Here is a 21472-nt window from a genome sequence, read left to right as displayed (position 1 = left end):
GATTCACAGTCTGGAGTTGGGTGAGTTCCAAGAATTCATTTTGACCAGTATTTCATGTGATAATATGTTTGTTCATTCATTCATTCTATAAATATTTATTGAGTGCCTACCATGGTCTGGCACCATTATAGGAACTCCAGATACAGTCAAGTACAAGAAAGACAAGGTATCTGACTTCCTAGAACTTACATTCCAGTGGGGGAGACATAAAATAAACAAATATACAAATGAGTATGTAGTATAATTCCAGGCAAGAGGATAGATAATAATAGGAAATGCTCTCTTAGATAAGATGATTATGAGAGACCTCTTTAAGGAGTGACATTTGAGCATAAATGTGAACTAATTGAAATAATGAGACATATAAATATTGGGGAAAGGCAGTGTTCCAGGCAGAGGGCACAAGAAGACCAAAAAGATGTGGGAAGAAGATAGCATGTCCAAGGAACAGCAAAGAGGCCAATGCAGATGGAGCAGATTTATCAAAGAGGATATTAGAAAAGGATGGGTAAATACACAGAGACCAGGTCTGTGTCTTGAGGAGGACAAAACAAGATGCTCAGAATAGAAGAAACACTTACAAAATGACAGTGACTGCTGCACCTGCCATGGATAAACCACAATAGTCTGGATGCCACCAGGGACACAAGGATAATTAGAGCTCCTGTCTTTATAGATCTCACCATGTCTAAAGATCTAATTAATGGAGGCTAGTGGGAGTTAGTGATGTACTATTTATTCAGCCAACATTTTCTGGGTACCTACTATATACCCAAAGATCATTGTTTTGTTTTGTTGTTTTTTTTCACAGAACGTCCAGACTGAGTTTATCACAGAGTTGGTTATGTAAGAAAAAAATTTTAATAAGGAAAAACATGACATTTTGTTCTTCTTAAAATAACAAGGACTTCTAATATCACAGCTTTGGTTTTGCTTCAATAATACGATTCCTTGTATTTTATCGTTACTGCTTGGGAATTTTTTTTTTTTAACATCTTTATTGGAGTATAATTGCTTTACAACGGTGTGTTAGTTTCTGCTTTATAACAAAGTGAATCAGTTATACATATACATATGTCCCCATATCTCTTCCCTCTTGCGTCTCCCTCCCTCCCACCCTCCCTATCCCACCCCTCTAGGTGGTCACAAAGCACCGAGCTGATCTCCCCAAAGATCATTGTTTAATACTAGTCTTTGCTCTAGGAGCTGAGGAGAAGAGGGAAGGAGTCAATTGATGGAACCAGAATGTTTAAAGGCAAGTAAGAAGCTCCAGATAGCAGAAGCTCAGGCAAAGCCACTTGCCTCTGATTTCTATCTGCTCTCCAATAGGGCCTCTTGAGAGACAGGAACAACACTGGTCTAGAGTAGGCTGCACCTTAGAAATAGGTACTTTAGAAAAGCACACCCACCACTGAGGTTCAGTAACAGGAGTGAAGCAGTATGGGCTACTTTCTGCCAGACGGCATAGGGAAAGGAATGCACATTCCAGGCATCTTTGCTAAGAATATGAAGCAGTTGGAATTTCCTTATCATCCCCATAAGAAGACTACCAAGTCCCCAGCAAAATCCTGCCAAACGAGAAGAGTCCCTCCCTCACTGGTCCTAGGTTGCAAGGAATTTTATACCCCTGGCCTTGTTGCTGCACGATCATCAGCATCTTTGAGATTTTGGCAGAATAATGTTTATTCATCTGACAAATGAGAAACTAAAGCTTGGAAAGTTTAAACAACTTACACAGGGTCACAGAGTGCTTAAGAGATAAAATAGGACTCAGTCCCAAATCTGTCTGACCCCAAAACCACTTGCAGTACAATTTTTTCTTGGATCTCAAACATAAAGTTCATGTTTGGCTTTTTAAAAAATGATCAATCCCCTGCAGAGCTAACTTTGATAATGGTAGCGCCTGATATCTCTGCTTCTTCCACGGCACAGTCTTATTTTTAATCTCTCTTAATCCTCCCAACAACGTTGGAAGGTAGCAGTGATAAGAATACTAGCAAGCACTTATTGAACACTGAGTATGTAATAGGCGCTGCCCTAAGCATTTTACATGTATTAATTTATACTTGCAAAAACCCTGTGAGGTAAGTGTCATTATTATTCCTATTTCAAAGGTAAGAAAATTAAATCCCGGAGAGATTAAGTAATTTGCCAAAGATCACACAGCTAGTCAGGGACCGAGCCAGGCAGTCTGACTCTGGAGCCCTTGCTCTTAATCACTGTACTTTGTTGACAAAGTAGCTGTTACTCAGAGAGGTAAGTGACATAGTCCAGAAATGATGATCAGACTCGAGCCCAGGATCAAACCCCAGCATGTTTCCACTACTTCACACTGTTTTTCTCAATGGTAAAGCAGAAGAAAGGAGAGAAGCTGTTCTGAGATACCTCCATAGAGGCACAGAGTGATTTAACACTGCCAAGGAGCCCTGTGGGGATTTTACTTAAATGATGATCTGCACTGCACTGTTGTCTGATATTCCCTCCCACTTACTTTTCTCAAATGTGGAAACTGCATTGCTCCATGCACCCTCCCTGGCACGTAAATGCTTCACCAAGGGACCTGAACTTTTCTGTACGGATTTGGGGTGTTCAGAAAGCTCCGTTCTTTTTTTTTTTTTAATAAATTTATTTACTTATTTATTTATTTTTGGCCGCACTGGGTCTTCGTTGCTGCACGCGGGCTTTCTCCAGTTGCGGCAAGCGGGGGCTACTCTTCCTTGCGGTGCGAGAGCTTCTCACTGCGGTGGCTTCTCTTGTTGCAGAGCACGGGCTCTAGGCATGCAGGCTTCAGTAGTTGTGGCGCAAGGGCTTAGTTGCTCCGTGACATGTGGGATCTTCCAAGACCAGGGCTCAAACCTGTGTCCCCTGCACTGGCAGGCGGATTCTTAACCACTGTGCCATCAGGGAAGCCCGAAAGCTCCGTTCTTAAATGCCATTATTCCAGGGACTTGTAAGGATGACTCAGAGAGGGAGAGGCTATAATGGAAAATTAATTATTTTATCTGAGCTGGATCCCAGGCTGAAGACTAGGAATTAGACTGATAAAGCCCTTCTACAAGGGCTGTGGGGAGCCCTGAGCTGTTGCTGACCAGTTATTCAAAGGAAAGTCAGGAACAGGGCCTCCCAGCTGCCCTTCCTGCAACTTTCAATATTCCTGGATGTTCCACAGAACTGGGGGAGTGAGGTGTGCATCAGAGGGTTTATTTGCATGTGTGCTGCTGTGGTTACTCTGTGTGTGTGTCTGTGTGTGTATGAGAGAGAGAGAGAGAGAGAGTGTCTGGAAGTGCTGGCTGGTGAAAACAGTCTGTGTATGTGATTATATTAGTTTGTGTGTCTAACTATCTGTCCGTGCCTATCTGTGTGTGTGTGTACATCAGTGTGTGTTTGGTGTGACTCTGCGTGTGGGCCTGAGGATACTTGTGGGTCTCTGGGTGTATATTTCTGAGGACCTTTCTGAGGGGAGGAATCTCGATGTTTAGTTGGAAAATGATAAGTGTCGGTGGGCTAGGATGATGGAAGCAGTTACAGGGCAGGTATTTTGATGCTGCTGTGATGTAGGAGAAGAAAAAGAAATGAAGGTTAAACTACTTAAAACCTTTAAAATTTTTTCCTCTTGAACTGGGGAAGATTATCTACTATTAATAATAATAATAGCAGTTTATAAATGAACAATAGTATTGTAGAACTAGTCATACAAGCTCCATTTAGAGAGTACTTACTCTATGTCCTCTTACATATATTAGCTGGGTTCTCATCACAACTCCGTGCTACCATTAGGCCCTGGTTCACAGAGGAGGCAGCTGGGCTCAAGTAACTTGCCTGGGGCCATGCAGCTGGGGGGAGCAGAGCCAGGAAGAGAACTCCGGGCTGTCTGACTCCAGAGACTGAACTTTTCCCACCTGCCTCAGCCACCTCCCCCAGCTCCAGCCAAGCCCCAGCCCTGGCAGGGTGAGCCCCAGAATGTGAAGCAGAGTGGGCTGAGCTGGCAGGCAGAACAGAGCGACATGGTGGGAACAGCTGAGTTCTGGGCCCAGCTGGCCCTTCAGTGGTTGAGCAGCCTTAAGACAGTAGCGCCTCCTCTCTGGACCTCCGTATCCCCATCACTAAAATCACAGTTTGGATTCATTAGTCTGGTGGGTTCTTCCCGCTCTGGCTGTGTGGGCCACGGGGCAGCGGTTTTGTGGGCGGCTCCCACGCCACCTGGGGAGTGTTGACCTGGAAAAAGTCTCAAGGGGGGGGGTGTGGGGCGGGGGAAGTGGGGGCAGGGGGCAGAAGAGACGTGTGTCCGCCCGGCCTATGGCACTTTTCTTCTTTCCTTCCTCTATGCGGCGGGTGTGCCTGCTTGGTCCTCAGACCCCAATCCCACCTACTTCTGCTTCTTTATCGTGTACCTTCCTGGACTGCAGAGGTGAAAACTATTTTCCCTAGACTCCTGTGCAGCTAGGGTTCTGAGTGCAAATTAACGTTCTGCCAATAGCTAGACTTGTGTGCGACCGACGTGATGGAATGAACTGGAGGCCGTCTTGCCGCTACTTTGGCCGCTTTGTCCAGCCAGAGTAGTCATGGGGGTGTGGGGGTCCTGTAGCAGCATCTTAGGGCCCAGTGCCGACCCCCGGGAGTGCTGAGAGGCTGTAGTGGTGGCTCCCTGGCCCCAGCTTCCAGACCGCTGGATCATAAGGTGGTGGTGGGTTCGTGAACGCACGACAGGCAGGGATTGCATCCTGTTGGCCTGCTTTCTGGTTGTGTGGCTGGAGGCCATGCAGTGCTCTGGAAGCGTTCCCGGAGGCCCAGTCTACTCCTCCAGCAGTTCCATACCCACCTCCCCCCCAGCCAACACCTATTAAAGTTTCCCAATTCCCTATGTTAAATCTCTTTTTGCTTATAAAAGCCAGGGATGTCTCCTGCTTCTCCACTGAACCTGACCCATCACCACGGCACACTCCTACTCAGTCTCCCAAACCCAGCCTCGGTCTCCAGCTCCAGGATGATTTCCCTCATCCACCAGGCTGACTTGGGAACCTGTCCTCTGTGATTCCACAGTCACCCTTATCTCAGACTTTCCTACGTGCTGCTGAAATTACCTGTTTACTTTCTGTCATCCCCTCCAGACTGCGACCCCCGGAGGCAGGGACTGGGTCTTCTCAGCCATGCATCTGAGTGTTGAGCAGAGAACCTGGCCTCTGGCAGCTACTCTGGGAGTGTTTTGTGGAATGAATGCAGAAAAGGTAGCAACTTGTCAGTTCAAGAGGATTTAGGAGAAACTGTGAGATTCATAGATTGAGAAGAAAAGCAATTTAACCTTCCCTTTTGGCAAAAAGAAACTCACTTCTTAAGAGCTGTTATTAGGAACGATGTGTCTGTTGGAGCTTGTGGGTGATGAGGGGCAGCTCTCAGATCAAAGGTCTCATTTCAGGTCTAATATCTGGGATCCCCTGGTGGACCTCTCCTCCTGCTGGTGCCCAGGCTTCTCTGGAGGAATTTCAGAACTGGTGGTTTTGCGGAGGCAGCTTGATGAGGGAAAACAGCTCTGGCTTCTGAGGCAGACAGCCCTGGCTCTACCACCTACTGGCTGTGCGACCTCAAGCAAGTGACTGCACTGCCCTGAGCTCAGTTCCCCATTTGCAAAGTGGAGTTAATGACATCTACGTCATAGGGTTGTTGTGAGGGATAAATGAGGTGGTTTAGGAAAAGTACAATACCTAGCACCCAGCAGGCACCTGATACATGGTGGTTGTGATAAGATTTCAGTGATTTGAGATTTAAGACTTTTCCCTTTTTCATTTGGGCAGAAACATTTCCCACCACTGACCTCTTGTTGCACTGTGGCTGAGGTCAAGAGGGGGCCCCGTGTGTGGTCGTGAACGTGAGGCCTGTAGTTCAGGACTCAGAACACAGTAAACAGGTGTCCATTCTTGCCAAATGCTGGTTGGATTCTGGTTCAGGACCTATTCCCAAGTGGCTGGAAGTGACAGAGGAGCATCATGGGAGATGTGACACAGCAGAGAGGGGCTCACACTTTGGAGTGAGACAGACCTCGGTGCAAGTCCTGGCTTCACCCCTAACCTGCTGTGCTACGTGGGAGCTCACTTCACATCGCTGGGCCTCAGTTTCTTCACCTGTAAAGTGGAACTTACAGTGCTTCCCTCAGAGGGCTGCTGAGAGCCTATTAAAGACCATTTGTACCTGTTCCTGGCATCGTGCCTGGCACAGTGAATAATGGCATTTACGCATGTGCTGCTCGTGGGCATCAGTGAGGTAGGAGTTCACAGCGTGGGCTTTGGCATCAGATTAACTTGAGCTTGGGTTCTTTTCCACTTGAGAGCTGTGTGCCCTTAGCTGAGTCACTGCATCTCTGAGTGCAGTGTCTTCCTCTGACGGAAGAAGGCAATAACACACCCACCATGGGGGTTTGCTATAAGGATGAGATGACGTAACACATGGAGGCGACTCAGCAGGGTGAGGGGCGTCAAGCAGGTGCGCGACAGCTATTAGCCAGAGTGATGAAGTTCTGCTGCCAGCTGAGGCGAAACAGGAGAGAACGGGAGGTTTGGCCCATTGGGAAGGGGAAGTTCTCTCCAATTCCAGTTCATCAGCTCAGCTGTTGGCATCTGTCTGCACTCTTGGCTGAGAGAAGAAAACACAGCTTTCCCTCTGCCTTCTCATTGCTACTGGAGAGCTTTTCTCCACCAGGAAAACAGGCACCTGCTTCTCCAAGGCCTTTCCTGGCCCCTCCATCTTCACCATTTTTAAGTGTAAAATTTAGTATCATTAAGTACATTCAAACTGCTGTGCAGCCATCATCGGTCTCCATTTCCAGAACTTTTTCATCATCCCAAACAAAAACTCTGCGCTGTTTAAGCAATAACTCACTATTTCCACTTCCTCCCAGCCCGTAGTAACTTCTTTTCTACTTTCTGTCACTATGAATTTGACGTAATGTTTCGAGGTTCATCCAGGTTGTAGCAAGTGTCAGAACTTTATTCCTTTTTATGGCTGAATAATAGTCCATTGTATGTAGAGTACATTTTGTTTATCCATTTATCTGTTGACAGACGCTGGTTTGTTTTACTCTTTTGGCTATTGTGAATAATGCTGCTATGAACATTGGTGGACAAATATCTGCCTGAGTCCCTATTTTCAAGTTTTTTGGGTATACACCTAGGTGCAGAATTGTTGGGCCATATGGTGGTTCTATATTTAACATTTTGAGGAACCACCCAACATTTTCTCCACAGCAGCTGTACCATTTTACATCCCCCATCACAATGTGCCTGCCCTCATAGTTTACACTCCACCAGGGTGTACAGGTGATAATCAGACAAACTGAGATTGGGACTGACATATATACACTAATATGTATAAAATAGATAACTAATAAGAACTTGCTGTATAAAAAATAAATAAAATAAAATTCAAAAATTCAAAAAAAAAAAAAAGAAAGAAATAATCAGACAAACTGCTGTATCATATTAGCCAGGGACAAATGCTGTTAAGATAAATAGAGCTGGGCAAGGGATCAGGACTGCTGGGGCAAAGGGTGGGCAGGGGGTCTGCTTGAGGAAGTGACATCTAAGCCAAAGCCTAAATGAAGTGATGGACTGAACAGGAAGGCAAGGGGTGTTCCAGATGGAAGGCACAGCACGTGCAAAGTCTCTGCAGTAAGAACGTGTTCGGTGTGTCTGAGGAGCAGCAGGGAGCCAGGGTGGCTGCAGAGCAGTGAGTGGGCAGGAAGCAGAGGTCGGCAGAGAACAGGGCCTGCAGGTGAGGGGTGTGGATCTTATTCCAAGCGGGATGAAAACCACTGGAGTGTTTTAAACAGGGGTGTAGTATAATCTGAGTTAACATTTTTGAAAGAACCTCTGTGGCTGCTGAGGCCACGGGGCTGGGGTAGTCATCCAGGAGAGAAGTGATGGGGGCCAGCCCCGGGCGACGGAGCCACAAACAGTGAAGATGTGTGCTGACTTGGATGTGGGGCCAGAGAAAGAGGGCAGTCAGCGATGACTCCTCCTCAACTCTCCTTGCTTCCAGGCCTTTGCCTGAGCTGTTCCCTCTGCCCAGAATGCCCTTCCCTCCTTTTGCCTGGACAACTGCTACTTCTGCGTCAGTTCACCTGGCTCTCACCTCCCTCACTCTGCTCCTGCCCCGCCCCCCACCGGGCTGAGCTGGGAGCCCCTCTTCTGGGTTCCCACAGCGATCCCAGTCTCCTCCCAGTCCTGTACTCGTCATAACTCTAGGAATGGCCTGTTACTACATCTGCCCCCCAACCTGGCCCATGAGCACAAAAAGGGCAGAATTGCATGCTGTACCTTTCACTTCTCGGGCCAAACACGTTGTGACATTTCAATATGAGAGTATGAGAAAGAGAGAGAGGGAGAGAGAGGGAGAGAGAGAGAGAGAGAGAGAGAGACTGAGCATTGCTACATCTTAAGCACAGCTTCTGACTTTCTCTGTCCCGTGGAGGCCACACGCGGACGCGGCTCCCATAGCCAGCAGCTGGTGCAGGTCCTCTGAGAGCCGCCCTGGGCACACTGCAGCGTGAAGACTGGAAGCTGAGCAGAGGGTGCGGACTAAATTCCTCAGTTCCACTGGAGTCCTCCCGCGTGACCCGCATCAGCTGCCCCCACCTTCCAGTGCAACAGGTGGATAAAGGAAATACACAGGTCTTTGTGAATGAGACGGAGCCAGGGTGGGGAGAAGCTGGGAAGCAATACAGCTCAGGTTGGGGCACAGGCTGGAGTCCACGGGCTCTGCTCTTTTCTAGCTGCACAACTTCGTACCTTCACGCAGCCTCTGTCCCTTGTCTGTCAAGCGGGGTGGGAACCGCATCTAATTGCAGGGCTGTTGGGAAAATCAAGTGTGTTAATAACCGTGAATGGTTGACAACAGGGCCTGGCATGTAGGGCGGCCTTAAGAAAAGCTGGCTTTATTTTTTCACTTGTCTATCTTCTGCCAAGTTCTTCCTTATTCCTCCCCAACAGAATGGTTTGAGGGCTGGTGGTTTCAAATACCTCCTTCTCTTCAGCCTTTGCTTTTGGTTCACATCAAGATCTCAATCAGAGACGTGTGCCCTGAGGACATGGCAGAGCTCGGGTTAGTCCTGACCCTGCATGAGGCGGGTGCCGTCCCCCTGTCTCCAGATGACTCGGGGGGCTCAGGGAGGCCAGGAATCCACCAGTCACCACCAGGTAGTCGGCAGGGGCATTGGGATTCGAGCCCAAGTGAGCTTGTTCCAGTTCTGTGGTTTCCTATCTCACGTGCTGCTGCCGTGGGGCCTGCGACGTGACAGAGCATCGCCAAGCCTGGAGGGGGTGAGCTTCAGGACGAGCTCCTCTAGGACTAGGGGAGACGGCTGTTCCTGGCCTTGTCCTGCGTGTGTGTAAAGGACGTTGCAGAAGGAAAGGAAAAGCAAGTGAATGAGCCATTTGCTCTTGCGGCTGACAATAGACCCGGGGGTGAAGGATATGAAACGTTAATGACTTAAAGCAGGATTTTCTGCAGCATCTCTACACTTGCTGTTTTTACTTCTCTTTATGATGAATAATAGTCAAGAGAGGCCCTGCACCTCTATTCTTCCAGTGTCTGCTGGCTTCCAGGAATGGGTACCCCATATCTTAGGGCCTTTCTCTATTCGAGGTTATTACCAAGAGCTTATAGAGGTGGAGGGGAGGAAGAGGAGGAGGTGAACGGTAAGGAAGACAGAGGGCCACTGGGGTGAGGATTTGGCCTTGTGGGTAAAGAAGCTACCCCAGTTCCCAGATCCCCAGGTGGCAGTGAACATTCTCTAGCCAAGCCCTCTGGGTCGCCAGGAAGGGAGGTGGCCTGAGGTATGGCCAGGTACTTGGGGTCTTTGCCTCTGCCTGTCAGACCCTACATGCTGCCTGGGAAATGGGACAAGGAAGGAAAGGGGGACAAGATCAGATCCCAAAGAGTCCTCTCTGGAAGGGAGGAGGGAGACCTCATCTCGAAGCTGGAGGGGGATGTGTGGGAGCCGAGCTTTGGGGCCCGAGGGGCTGGGTTCAACTCCTCCTCCCTCTCTGTGTGTCTGGGGCCTCCCTGAACTTCAGCTGCCTAATCGGTTTGAGGATGCATTGTGGTGTGCGCACCACCCGTTGCTTGTTGTGAGTATACAGTGAACCGTGCAGAAGTGTCTGAAACATAGTAGGTGCCCAGTGAACAGCCCCTTGCATCTTCCAGCTTGTAATGAACCAGGTGTAGAGAGAGGACGATGCCCCGGAGAACCGTGGTGCATCAGAGCAAGAACGACGTTATTGATCATCAAGACCAATGGTCATGGAACACTCATCACGTGCTGTGTCGCACATCCTCTTGTTTCAGCCTCACAAGATCTAGATACTGTTATCTCCATTTTACAGATAAGCAAACTGGAGCTGAGGCTGGAAACTTGTCTAGGGTCTCTCCCCTGGTGAGCGAGAGCTGGGAATCAAATCCACATCCTAAATAGTGTAGCCTCTGCTATACTGTGCAGGTGGAGGAACATTCCCAGAGAAGGAAGCTCCTGCCCCTCACCCCCCAGGGTAGGCAGAGGAAGGGTGAGGGAGTGAGCAGGGTCAGATGAACCTGGGTTTGGATCCTCGCTTGGTGACTTACTTGCTGTGTGTCTTTGAGCAAGTTTCTCAGCCCTCTAGCCTCTTTTTCCTCATCCGCAAAATGTGAATAATATTCACTACCTGGCCAGGTCGTGGAGATTAAACCCAGCAATGTTGGCTAACTGCCCGATGCAGCATAGGTGCCCACGAAATGGGCAGCCCCCACCTGACTTGTGAAACAGCCGTGCCGTCCACCATAAACTGCTTATCTGCTGTTGACTGAGGGGAGAAGCATGTTCTCTTCCAAACTCAGAGACCCCCCCCTATGTTCTGGAAGGCATTTGTAGCCATGAAGAGTGCAGCCTTCAAGCTGCTGCTGGCATGGGGCCAAGGTGCACACGAGGGGGGTTTGCCTCCCCGCCTGGAGTGCGTGCAAACGCACATCGTGGCCCAGATTTTGAGGAGGATTTCATGATATTCATTCTGTGTTGCCGCCAGAGAAAAGTAAACCGCAGCTCCTGGTTGCTGGGGAAGGGCTGTGCTTTTGCCAGGGCTGGTTGTGCCTGGCACCAGCTCAGGCATGTATCAGAGTCGACTGTCGGTTGCAGGCAAATGTACACACAAAAACATTCCAGCACACGCATGCACCAGCCATGCACGGAGCTGCCACAGCACACAACACAGGGCCACGCATGCCCCTGCTGGCTTCCTCTGCCTCTTGTCTTTCTTCTCACAGGACTCTCGCAGCCTCCGTCTCTGCATCTGTTTGTCGTGTGGCTTCTGAGTTTGTCTTGTGTCCTGGCTTCCTTATCCCTCTTCCTCTGACTGTCTCTCTGTTTCTACCTGTCTCTTTGGGTTTCCTCATCTCTGAGAGCTGACACTCTCCTTGTGTCTCTGTGTTTTTCTGACTCTTTCTCCCCTGCTTTGTCTCTATCCCTGCCTGTCATCTGACACAGTCTCTCTCTGTTACTGATTCTCTCTAAACCTTTCTGTTTTGCTCTCTGTTTCTTTGACTCTCTCTCTCTCTCTGTCTGTGTCCATCTGTCTCTCTGTCTCTCTGTCTGTCTGTCTCTCTCTGACTCTCTCATCTTGTTCTGTCTCCATCTGTTTCTATGTCTACTTGTCTGTCTGTTTATCTCTATCTCTTTCTCTGTCTCTGTATCTGTCCGTCTGTCTCTCTCTCTGAGTCTCTCTCTGTGTCTCTAACTCTTCCTCGCTCTGTCCTTCCCCACCTCTCTCTCTCTTTTTCTGTGACACTCTCCTGGAAATGCATCAAAGACTGAAGTGGCCGGATTTCAAGTGACAAACAGCACTACACCCAGAAACCACCCCCTCCCAGCGCGGCTGCCTGCCTCCTCCACATCCCCGGTCACGAAGAGAAGCCTATTGTGTTGGGCCCAGGGAGTTCGAGTTGAAGGGCCCAGGGGTCTGCGTCTCTGACTGCTCTGAGCTACTTCCCCATTGGTTCTGAGCAGCCTGTGCTGAGCAAAGGCTGAGCGACAGGGGGAGGTTCTAGTCCATAAAAGGGGGGCTGAGGCACCAGAACTGCCATTCTAAGGGGCTTTGGCGGTGCTCACAGCCACCCCTTTGGCACCTCCTTCTGGACCAGAGTCAGGACCATCCTTGGGTCTTCCGGCCACTTGCAGCCACCACCCTCCCACCTGCTCGGCCAGGAGCTGCCCAGGGACAAAGAGGAGCGCAGGTAATATCCAGAGGGTGTTGGAACCCTCTCTCTTGGTTTTATTTATTTTTCCTGATTCTCTGAACCTGGAGAGGGTGGGAGCTTGGGCTGGGGAATTTCCGGTTTGGGTCTGATTATCTGGCAGAGGTAGTAAGAGTTATGAGGCTAGTTTACAAAAGCCAGATCAGTTTGAGATGGACTGCTCTTTGGAATTCCCCTCTCCGTACAGCCCTGTCTTAAACAGGTGGGTCGCTCCCTCCCAAGAGGACCACTCCTCGGTTTTGGCTGGGGGGGGGTCTTCGTCCCCTGGCAGGCTGCCTCCCCATGGCGGTGCCCATGTGAGAACGGGACGCCCTGGGTGGAAGAAGTGGGAGGTTTAGCTAATCAGAGTAATTTTAAAGGTCAGTGATTCTCACTGGACTTAAGAACAAGAGCTTAGGGACATTAATGAGACGTCAGGGCTCCGGCATTTACCATGTATCATGTACATCAAGGTACAACCAGGTTCAGCCTTTTCATTCTTTTTGGATCGTGTTTAATTGCTGACAGGGTGCTGCCTTGAGTGGCTTCCTGTGATGTAATTTTACACAGAAATGAAGTTTGGGGTTGTTTTGCTGGGAGGGAATGGGCAGAGAGAGTGACAACATGCCAGGAGACCCAGGCTTAGCAGGATTTTTCTTGTCAATTTTACTTTGAGAGGACTTGTTGCTTTCATGTAAATTACAGCCAGAGGAGTCAAGGTTAGGCAGGGAGGAAACTCAGATGGGAAAGGCATTTTCTCACTGGTAAAGGTATCCGCATTCAAAGAAAGGATTATAGAATCTCAAAGTTTGATTCACAAAATAGGCTGGTGAGCTTCAGGAAAAAAAGCCTGCTGATGACTCCAAGATTGAATAGTAAATTCTGTGACCTCGTACTTTTTCCTGGGTATCTTTTATCTAGAATCTCTCCAAACTTTACAAACATTCCTTGTTAAGCCTCCAAGCTTCCCAAGGAAACGACCTCTTCAGGTTATTGGATCTGATTTCAGTTCCCCTCCCACAGACCAAAAGTCTTCATTACTGTCTTTCTTCCAAGGGTTGGGAAAATATACCAAGGCTTGTCTTTCTAATTTGACAGGCTTTCCAGTGAAGATCCATTGCAAAACGTTTCAGAATGTCAATCTGCTTCTCTTTATTTTTTTCCCCTGCTCCCCCTCCCATCGCTGCACTTTCTGTCTCTTTTCCCCTCACCTTCTCCCCCCCAGTCCCATTCCACCTTGCCTTTTGTTCTATTTTTGCAGGTCATTTATCTCCAGGCTTTGAGATCTGCGTGGGGGAGCTGCTGCAGCAGCCCAAGCCAGGCGAGCTGTGCTGCTGGGGGAGGTTGCTGAAGGGATCTCAAGCCCACGGCTTTGCCCCAGATGAGCTAGAGGGTGGCAGGTGAATCCCATGTTTCCGCTACAGCTGGAAGAGGGATACTGCAGAGTCTTCTTAGCAGTACCCAGCACGTTCTAGCGGAGTGGGCAAAGGGACCAGCTCTGGGGCTGTTCGAGAAATTTGCAATCCCCTTAAGGCACGCGGAGAGGGGTTAGGGTCTTGAGGAGCCAGGAGTTTTTCATATAACATCTAAATGTGTGTCTCATAACACCCGAGACAGTGCTGGGTTCAAGTCCCCGGTCCCACCACTCATTTGCTGTGTGACTGGGGGCAGCAGTGCTCCCTGAGCAATAAGGACAATAACATTCACCTCCTGAGGTTACTAGAGGTTCCCATGGGATACAGTAATATGCCTGGCATTTAGTAGGTACTCAGGGAATGCTAGTGTGACTGCTCAAGTTTTCACTGTCCAAAGTGGCAGAATTGGAGCCCTCCCCTTCCCCCAACCTATTATAGCATCCTTGATCATCCCACTCCATCATGCTGTGTGCTACGTCCAAGAAATATGATCTAATGTCTAACATTTCTGTTTGTGGGGCTGACACTCCTCTCCCAACCCCACCCCCTTCTCTCCACACCAACAGAAGATTTTATGTCTTCAGCTGCCACCTCAGGATCTTGAAGTCTCTTCTTGATCGATCCTTCCTAACTCCCCCGCCCACGGCCCACCTCTTGGGTCATTCTTGCACAATTATTGTATTTATTAGATGTCTTCCATCTTCTGAATGGGATCAATAGTTGGTGGCTTGATTCCAATGCATGTCTGAGAAAGTGCAGTCAGCTAGCTGATTATCTCTCACCGTTTTCCCTCATCCCAGCCCATAAATGTTGGTTAATCTCACTGGGTCCGACAAAGGGCTAAAATGATTTCACCGAGACAGGGCTGGCCATTGTGGCAGGCAGTAAACATTGCTGGAGACACCCAGGTAAGCCCAGGATCAGGCCCTGGAGATGGAGAGGTGTCCCTGGGTCCTATGAAGTTAGACGTCATTAATCCCTCCAGCCTGAGTTCAGATGGATGCTCCTGGCAGCAGGGTAGTGGCCCAGGGCCACGAGTCACACCTCCTGGCTCTGGAGGCCTCTCCCTGAATCCTTCCAGCCATCCCCTTGGCCAGAGTGGTCACTGCAGGCCGCAGGCATGCTCACCAGGGGGCAATGTGCCCATCGGCATTTGGCCCCTTGGCCTATTACTGGACAGTTCGATTTAACCTGACAAGAGCTTACAGAGCAGTTATTATGTGGTTGGGCCACTGGTCCACCGGCCACTAGAAACACAGGGCAGATCAGAGGGTCGTGGGAGGAGGGAATTGGTGTTTGTGAGTCACATAGTAGGTCAACCTCCTGATCAAGATCCACTTCCTCTCTGCCTTCTCTCCATCCCTCTTCTTTTCCCCTGTTCTCCCCTTTCCCCTTCCTTATACCTTCTCCCTCTCATTCCCATTCACCCTCTCCCCATCTCTGCTTCTCATCTGTATTTTCTTTTCCCACATGGGCTGTCATCTCACTCTCTGCTTTTCTAGGCGTCTTTATCTCTTTCTCTCCATATGCAACTCTCTGCTGTTCTCCTTCCTTCTCATCCTCTCTCTCTCTCTCTCTCTGTCTTTTCACCTCCATCGTTCTGTCCACTGCTTTTCTCCCCATCTCTTAATTGCATCCAATAACAAAGGGTGGGAGTTCCATAGGAATCTTGCTCTCAAATTACATTCTTTCAAAAATACACTTAATGAACACCATGACCGTGAATTGCAGGGTGGTCTCCCCCGTGCCCCCAGATTGATAATCCATTCTTTGTTAATGACTCTAAAGGCCTAACAAAAACACTATTTTCCAGTTTGGGGGGACTCTGTTGGCCAGCCCACTGGAAACCCACAAAGGTGAACTTTATGTATTTTCCAGTGGGGTGTAAGTCCCGGAACAGTCTTGTCTTCAGGACCGTGAGCTGGAGTGGGGGGATCCCAGTGCCTAGAGCTCAGGCTGGTTTGTGGAGCAGAGTCTCAGGCTGACCCTAAGCCTGCTCCCTGTGGCCCGGCCTCTTGGCTCAGTCATTTTGCTTTTCCAAGTCTCTGTTTCCCCATCGAGTAAATGGCTTAGTGCTCAGCCTACCGGATCCTCCTGAGGGGAGGAGGATGCAGTCATTGAGATACAGGCCCGTCACTGTGCCCTACACAGGGGCTGTGGAGGACTCAGAATCCCATCTCTGCCACACAGATGCTCAGGGCCCTGGGGGGCTCTGTCACGTGGTGCCCACTCTTCCACCTGGAAGCTGCCCTGGAGGGTCCACGGGAGGCCCCAGGCCTGGCACACAGCAGCAGCGCAGCGCTTGCTAGGGTCACAGCCTGGGTGTGGGAGGTCCCAGTTCTGTCTCCATTTCCCTCCTGACTCATGATGTGACCTTAAACCAGTGATTTCATTTCTACCTTTTCCCATTTCCTCTTCTATCAAATAGGTATAATCATATGCGATAAAGTGCTCAGAGAGGTAATTGCGATGTTAAATCAAGCCATTATTATTCCATGCTGGCTTTTTAAATAAAAATGCTTGCTGCTCCTCAGAGCCCTCCGACTACAATGTAGAAATATCAAGAGGAGGTAAGAGGGCCAGCAGTCCTTTCCCTTTCAAGGAACTCTGGGCCCCTGGTGAAGAAAGGGTCTACAGTGTGTTGGCCTTTAAATGGTGCCATCCAGGGGGTTCTTATGGAACCCTGGCCGGGAGGTGATACAAACCTATTGACAGGTGAGAAGACTGAGGCTAGGAGAGGGGGATGATCCCCCTCTGATTTCCCCAAGAAAATCAGCTTCCAAACTGTTAGAATAATTAGAATGATAAAATGGTTATAAACGTAACAAAAGCAGGGGTCAGCAAACTTTTTCTGTAAAGGACTAGATAGTAAATATTTTGGGCGTTCTGGGCCCTGTGGTCCCCGTTTCAACACTCAGCTGTGCTCTTGTCGCATGAAAGCAGCCAAGACACTATGTAAACAAATGGGACGGGTGTTGTATGAATCAGGGTTCTGCAGAGAAACAGAAACAATGGGATGTGTACATATAAAGACTGGATCTAAGGATTGGATCATGTGATTATGGAGGCTGGGGAGTCCAAAATGCCCTTTCCCCTGAGGGGAGAAGCACCTGCTCCGGCACCAGCCTCTCTCACCGGGCTGTCACGATGTGCCTCTAGGTAGTGGCTGAGGAAATGCTTCCTAAACATGCAGGTGGGGAGGTTTTTCTCTGCGGGGGCCTTAGGAGGCTCCTTCACCATAGGCCACGCAAGCCCCCCACCCTGGCCCCTCCCCGGGGTCTGCGCACTGACTCACTGCCCCTGGAGCTCACCCAGCAGGCTCCCTTCTGCGTCCTACACAGAGATCAACAGCAAAGTTCCTTTTCTCCTGGCTCCTCCCAAGTCAGGGACGATGAGCCAGCAGGGCTAGCTCTCATGTACAGCTTCCAAGCTAATCCCCACAGCAAAGGGGAAAACTCTCCGCCCCGGGACTCATCTGACGTTGCTCAATAATTTGTTTATCCTACGCAAGGAAGGAAACAGGATGGCTTAGGAAAACCGCAGGGCTGATGTGTCTCTGTTAGAGACCGGGTAGATCCATTTGGAGGCCTAACTCTCCCACTTACAAGCCAAGTGGACTTGAGCAAGCAACTTCTCCTCTCCCAGCCTCAGTCTTGTCCCTGTACAATGGGTATGAAAACATTCACCTCTGGGTGTCTGTTGTTGTAAGGGTTAGAATAATACGTGTAAAGCGGTAACGCACAGCCTGGCACGGAGGAGGCTCTGTTATTGGATTGATGTGACCATGGATACAGAGCCCTCAACCCCAGCCTGCAGTAGGCCCTCCACACAGTTAATTCATTCAACTTCTTTTGCTTCCTCTCGGTTGCAGGCCCTATATTATCACTCCTTTTTGCCTCTTTCTTTTCCCATCTCCTGTAGCCCAAGTAAGATTGGAATGGAGCCTTCATACTCCTGTCTGTTTCCTTCTCTCTGCCCGCCCCCCCCACCCCAATGCCTTCCCTCTTTCTGTGTCTCCCCCTCTTCTTGGCCCTCCAGCGCTCGCTCTCTCTCCTCTGCCTCTGTGTCTCCACTTTAGTCTCTCTTCCTCCCTCTCTCCTTCTGTCTCTCCCTGTTCTGTCTGTCTTTGACTGGTTTTCACTTTCTCCCTGTCCCTCTCTCCCCCCCACCCCCTTATTTCACTCTCTTGGTCTGGTTTCCCCTTCCCTCCTGTCTCCCCTTTCCTATCTGCCTCTTCTCTTTCCTCCCCTCACCCACTCCATGGTTTCATTAACATTTGCCAATTTCTTTAGCAGGTGTTGGTTTTAGATGCCCTGCAGACCTGTGAGATTTCTCTGGGGGCACAAAAGTATGAGCCAGAAAAATTCAAACGGGCCTCCTAAGAGGTCCAGGGTTGCCTGGTTATTCACTCAACACACGTGTGTGGAGCTCTTGTTCCTGTTCTAACCTTGCATTCGGCGCTAGGGACACCAGTCATTCAGTCATTCATTCATCAATCACTCAAACTTCCTTAGTTTTCCCATCACATTAGAATGAAATGCAAGCTCCACCTTGGCCTGCAAGGGCTGACACCATCCGGCCTCTGCCCACGTCTCCTCCCTTATGCTCCCTCGTCCCCCTGGCCTCCTTGTCATCCTCAAACACACATACTCTTTCACCTCAGGGACTCTGCACTTACAAAGTCCGAGCTGGCAGGAGACTCAGAAAGAGGCAATTACGTGATAGACAGAGAGCTGTGAGCGCTCAAAAGAGGAGCCTAATCCAGACAGGATTCCTGAAGGAGGCCACCGAGACTGAGTTTTGAAGAACAATGAGAGTTAGCCAGGTCAGAGGGAGAGCGGAGTGGATGGGCGGCATGAGAAAGGTGCTCCATGTGCAAAAGTTTGGGGTAATGGGGCACCGGGTGCATTCGTTGTAGAACTGCAGGTGGTTTGGTCAGGTCCAGGTCAGACGGAGCTCACATCCAGTCTGGGTGCTGTGCCCTTGCTGGGATTCCTTGTTCAGATGATGTAACCTCTCTGTGCCTCCATTTCCTCACTGCAGAATGGGGAGAATATCAGTCCCAGCCTTTGGGGGTTGTTACGAGGACCCCTTACATTGAGATATGAACAGGTCTCAGCACAGGGCCGTGCACACAGTGAGCCAGGTCGATGGCAGCTCTCCTCGGCAGGAAAGCCCTGGAGGGCCTGGCTGGGGGTGATGGAGAACCCAGACGCAGGGCAGGGTGCAGTCACACTGTCATTCAGAACTGTCCTCTGGCTGCTGTGTGGGTGTCTCAGGGGCAAAATTGGAGGCGGCTCTGGAGCCAGGAGGGAGGAGCTGGAGGCTGGGGAGGGGGTGCATTGAAGGGACTGGGGCTGTACCGGATGCTTAGGAAGGTGGGCTTTGGGGCGCTGGAGCCAGACTGCCTGGGGGCAAATCCCAGCTTTGCCGCTTACTAGCTCTAGAGTCTTTGCAGGTGTCTTATCTCAGTTTCCTCATCTGTGAAGTGGGCATGACAACAGTACCCACTCGACACAGTTGCTGTGAGTATAAATGAGTTCATTCATGAGAATCACTCAGAACAGCCTGAGTGCTCACCAACCATCAGATCAGCTGGAACTATCATTATTAAATATAAAGGAAATGGATGAAAAGAAAGGATGCTGACACTGTATTTGCCTGGAACAACGAGATCTCAAATCGAGCTTCCTACCGTAGCAGCCAAGCTGTGCGGGAAGCTTTCGGCCAGGAGTTAGAGGGTGGTGATGCTGCCCCTCCCCAGTGGATGAGCAAGACCTTGCTAATCTTGTACCAGGCCAGCCCAGCCATTGCTGATAGGAGAGAAAACATGAGCTGCCGGCTTTGTATCTGCACATAAATGGCACAGCTCACTGGCCTGGAACTCAAATCCGCTCAACAGTTGATAGAGCGTGAGAGAAACTTGAGGAAGGAGAGGGGCGTGGGATGGACACAGGTCCACCTCCCCGAGGTTTCTTCTCTGAGCTTCTCTGCTTAAGGGAGCAGACCTAGCCCAGCCTCAAGAGAGGCAGACGAGCCTTTAATTGCTGTGTGACCTCAGGAGATCCACCAGTCCTTTCTGAGCACCAGCTTTCTCATCTACCAAGTGGGGATAATGATGCCCACCTCTCACAGATGGCAGGTGGGTTGAGAATAATATATAAGTAACAACTCTGTGCATGGGGCCTTCTGGGCCTCACGGAGGGTTCAGCTGCTAGTGAATCAAAGTGGTTCTAGAAATTGTAGTCATTATGGGCACATGTGTGGGGAGTCAAACAGAATGTGCCTGCACACCAGCTTCACCACTCACCGGGGGGCATGGGGAATTCACTGAACCGAAAGTGCCCTCCTCAATGGGGAGGAATGAATGAGATGACAGACACAAGGGCTCAGTCAAGGCCTGAAGCACAGTAGGGGCTCCATCAATGGTGGCTGGGCTCCTCGTCAGGCATGCTTTGGAGGGGAACTTACTGTGTGCTCTGAGACTAGCTCTGGGCTATGGCATGGGGCCCTGGGGCCATGGGTGGAGTCTTCTAACCCCCCTCAACACCTGAGGAAACAGGGCAGTGTGCAGGAAGGGGAACTGGGAGAGGGGAGGGAGGACAGCCATACCTGAGAGCAGCAATGGAGGCTGCAGACTACAGGGACCAGGGTGGGAAGAGTGTGGCAGCCATGCCCGGGGTGGGTGTCTCAGGGAAACTGCCCATTTCCAGTTGGGAGTTCTTCACTGTGCTCCCATTTGACAGCTTTGCATCTTGATATTTGGTTTATAAGGAGCTAACTATGAAAGGGACAGCTTTTAATAGACTCTTTGTGAAGCATTAATTCATCTGCCTAGGATTTATTGAGGGCCTACTATATGCTGGTCAGGTTTGTGGGTGCTGGTTACAGTGGGACTATGCCAGTTAGGGTCTGTGCCCACAGGGAGCTAATATTCTAGTGGGGAGAAGATAATAAACAACAACAACGACAAGCATCAAATGGCAGGACAGTCTGAGGTGGTGAGTGTTCCGATGCAAACAAAGCACGGGGATGAGAGAGAGACCCAGTAAGCTGTGCTAAATGCAGGGGTCAGCAAGTGCCTCCCTGGTGATGTGACACTGAATTCATTCAGTTACAAGAAGGAGTGAGCCATGTGGAAATCTGAGGCCACAGTACCACAGATGGAGAAACAGGAAGTGCAAAGGTCCTGAGGTAGGGGCAAGCCTGGCATGTTTGAGGAACACAGAGAAAGTATTTCAGAGATGAAAACAAGACACAGCTCCTGCCTTCATGGAACCAAAGTCTGAAGACTCACATAGGTAATTACCAAGTATTGGACTATTTTAATGGAGGAAGCACTAGTTTCTGGGATAATACAAAGGAGGAACATCACTTCCAGCCTAGGAGATCAGGGAAAGCTGCCTGGAGGAGGTGATATCTACTCTAGGACCTAAACAATAGGTAACAGAAGAGGAGAGCAGGGTTTTCCAGGAAGAGGGACTAGCATGTGCAAAGGGCCAGAGGTGGGACAGGCACTGACCCATTCATTAGGGGAATTACAGGTAGCTGGATGTGGTCGGAACCCAGGGCTGAAGACTTGGGTGTAGGGATGGAAATGAGGGTGTCCCTGACATTTAGGAGAAGGACCAGACCTGACCCAGCCCAGTGGGTCTGATCCCAGCATTGATACGCTGAGAAAGGCATTTCAAGGTGGGCAGGAGGGACCAGAGAAGGAGGTGGAGGCGGGGGGGCCAGCATGGAGACAGGTGAAGGTGGAGCTATGGCCGGGGTAAGGAGAAGTGCTGGGGTGGGAAAGGTCCACAGCA

At 49.9% G+C, this 21472-nt stretch overlaps 1 protein-coding gene across 1 annotated transcript in view; it reads left to right on the top strand.

Moving 5' to 3' along the window:
* The window catches only part of PDYN (prodynorphin), an 83980-nt gene that overhangs the window by 59838 nt on the left and 2670 nt on the right, over positions 1–21472 (top strand). The window lies entirely within an intron of this gene.

The sequence above is a fragment of the Eubalaena glacialis genome, chromosome 13, assembly GCF_028564815.1.
Source record: "Eubalaena glacialis isolate mEubGla1 chromosome 13, mEubGla1.1.hap2.+ XY, whole genome shotgun sequence".
Classification (NCBI taxonomy): Eukaryota; Metazoa; Chordata; class Mammalia; order Artiodactyla; family Balaenidae; genus Eubalaena; species Eubalaena glacialis.
This window is presented reverse-complemented; position numbering and strand designations above follow the sequence as displayed.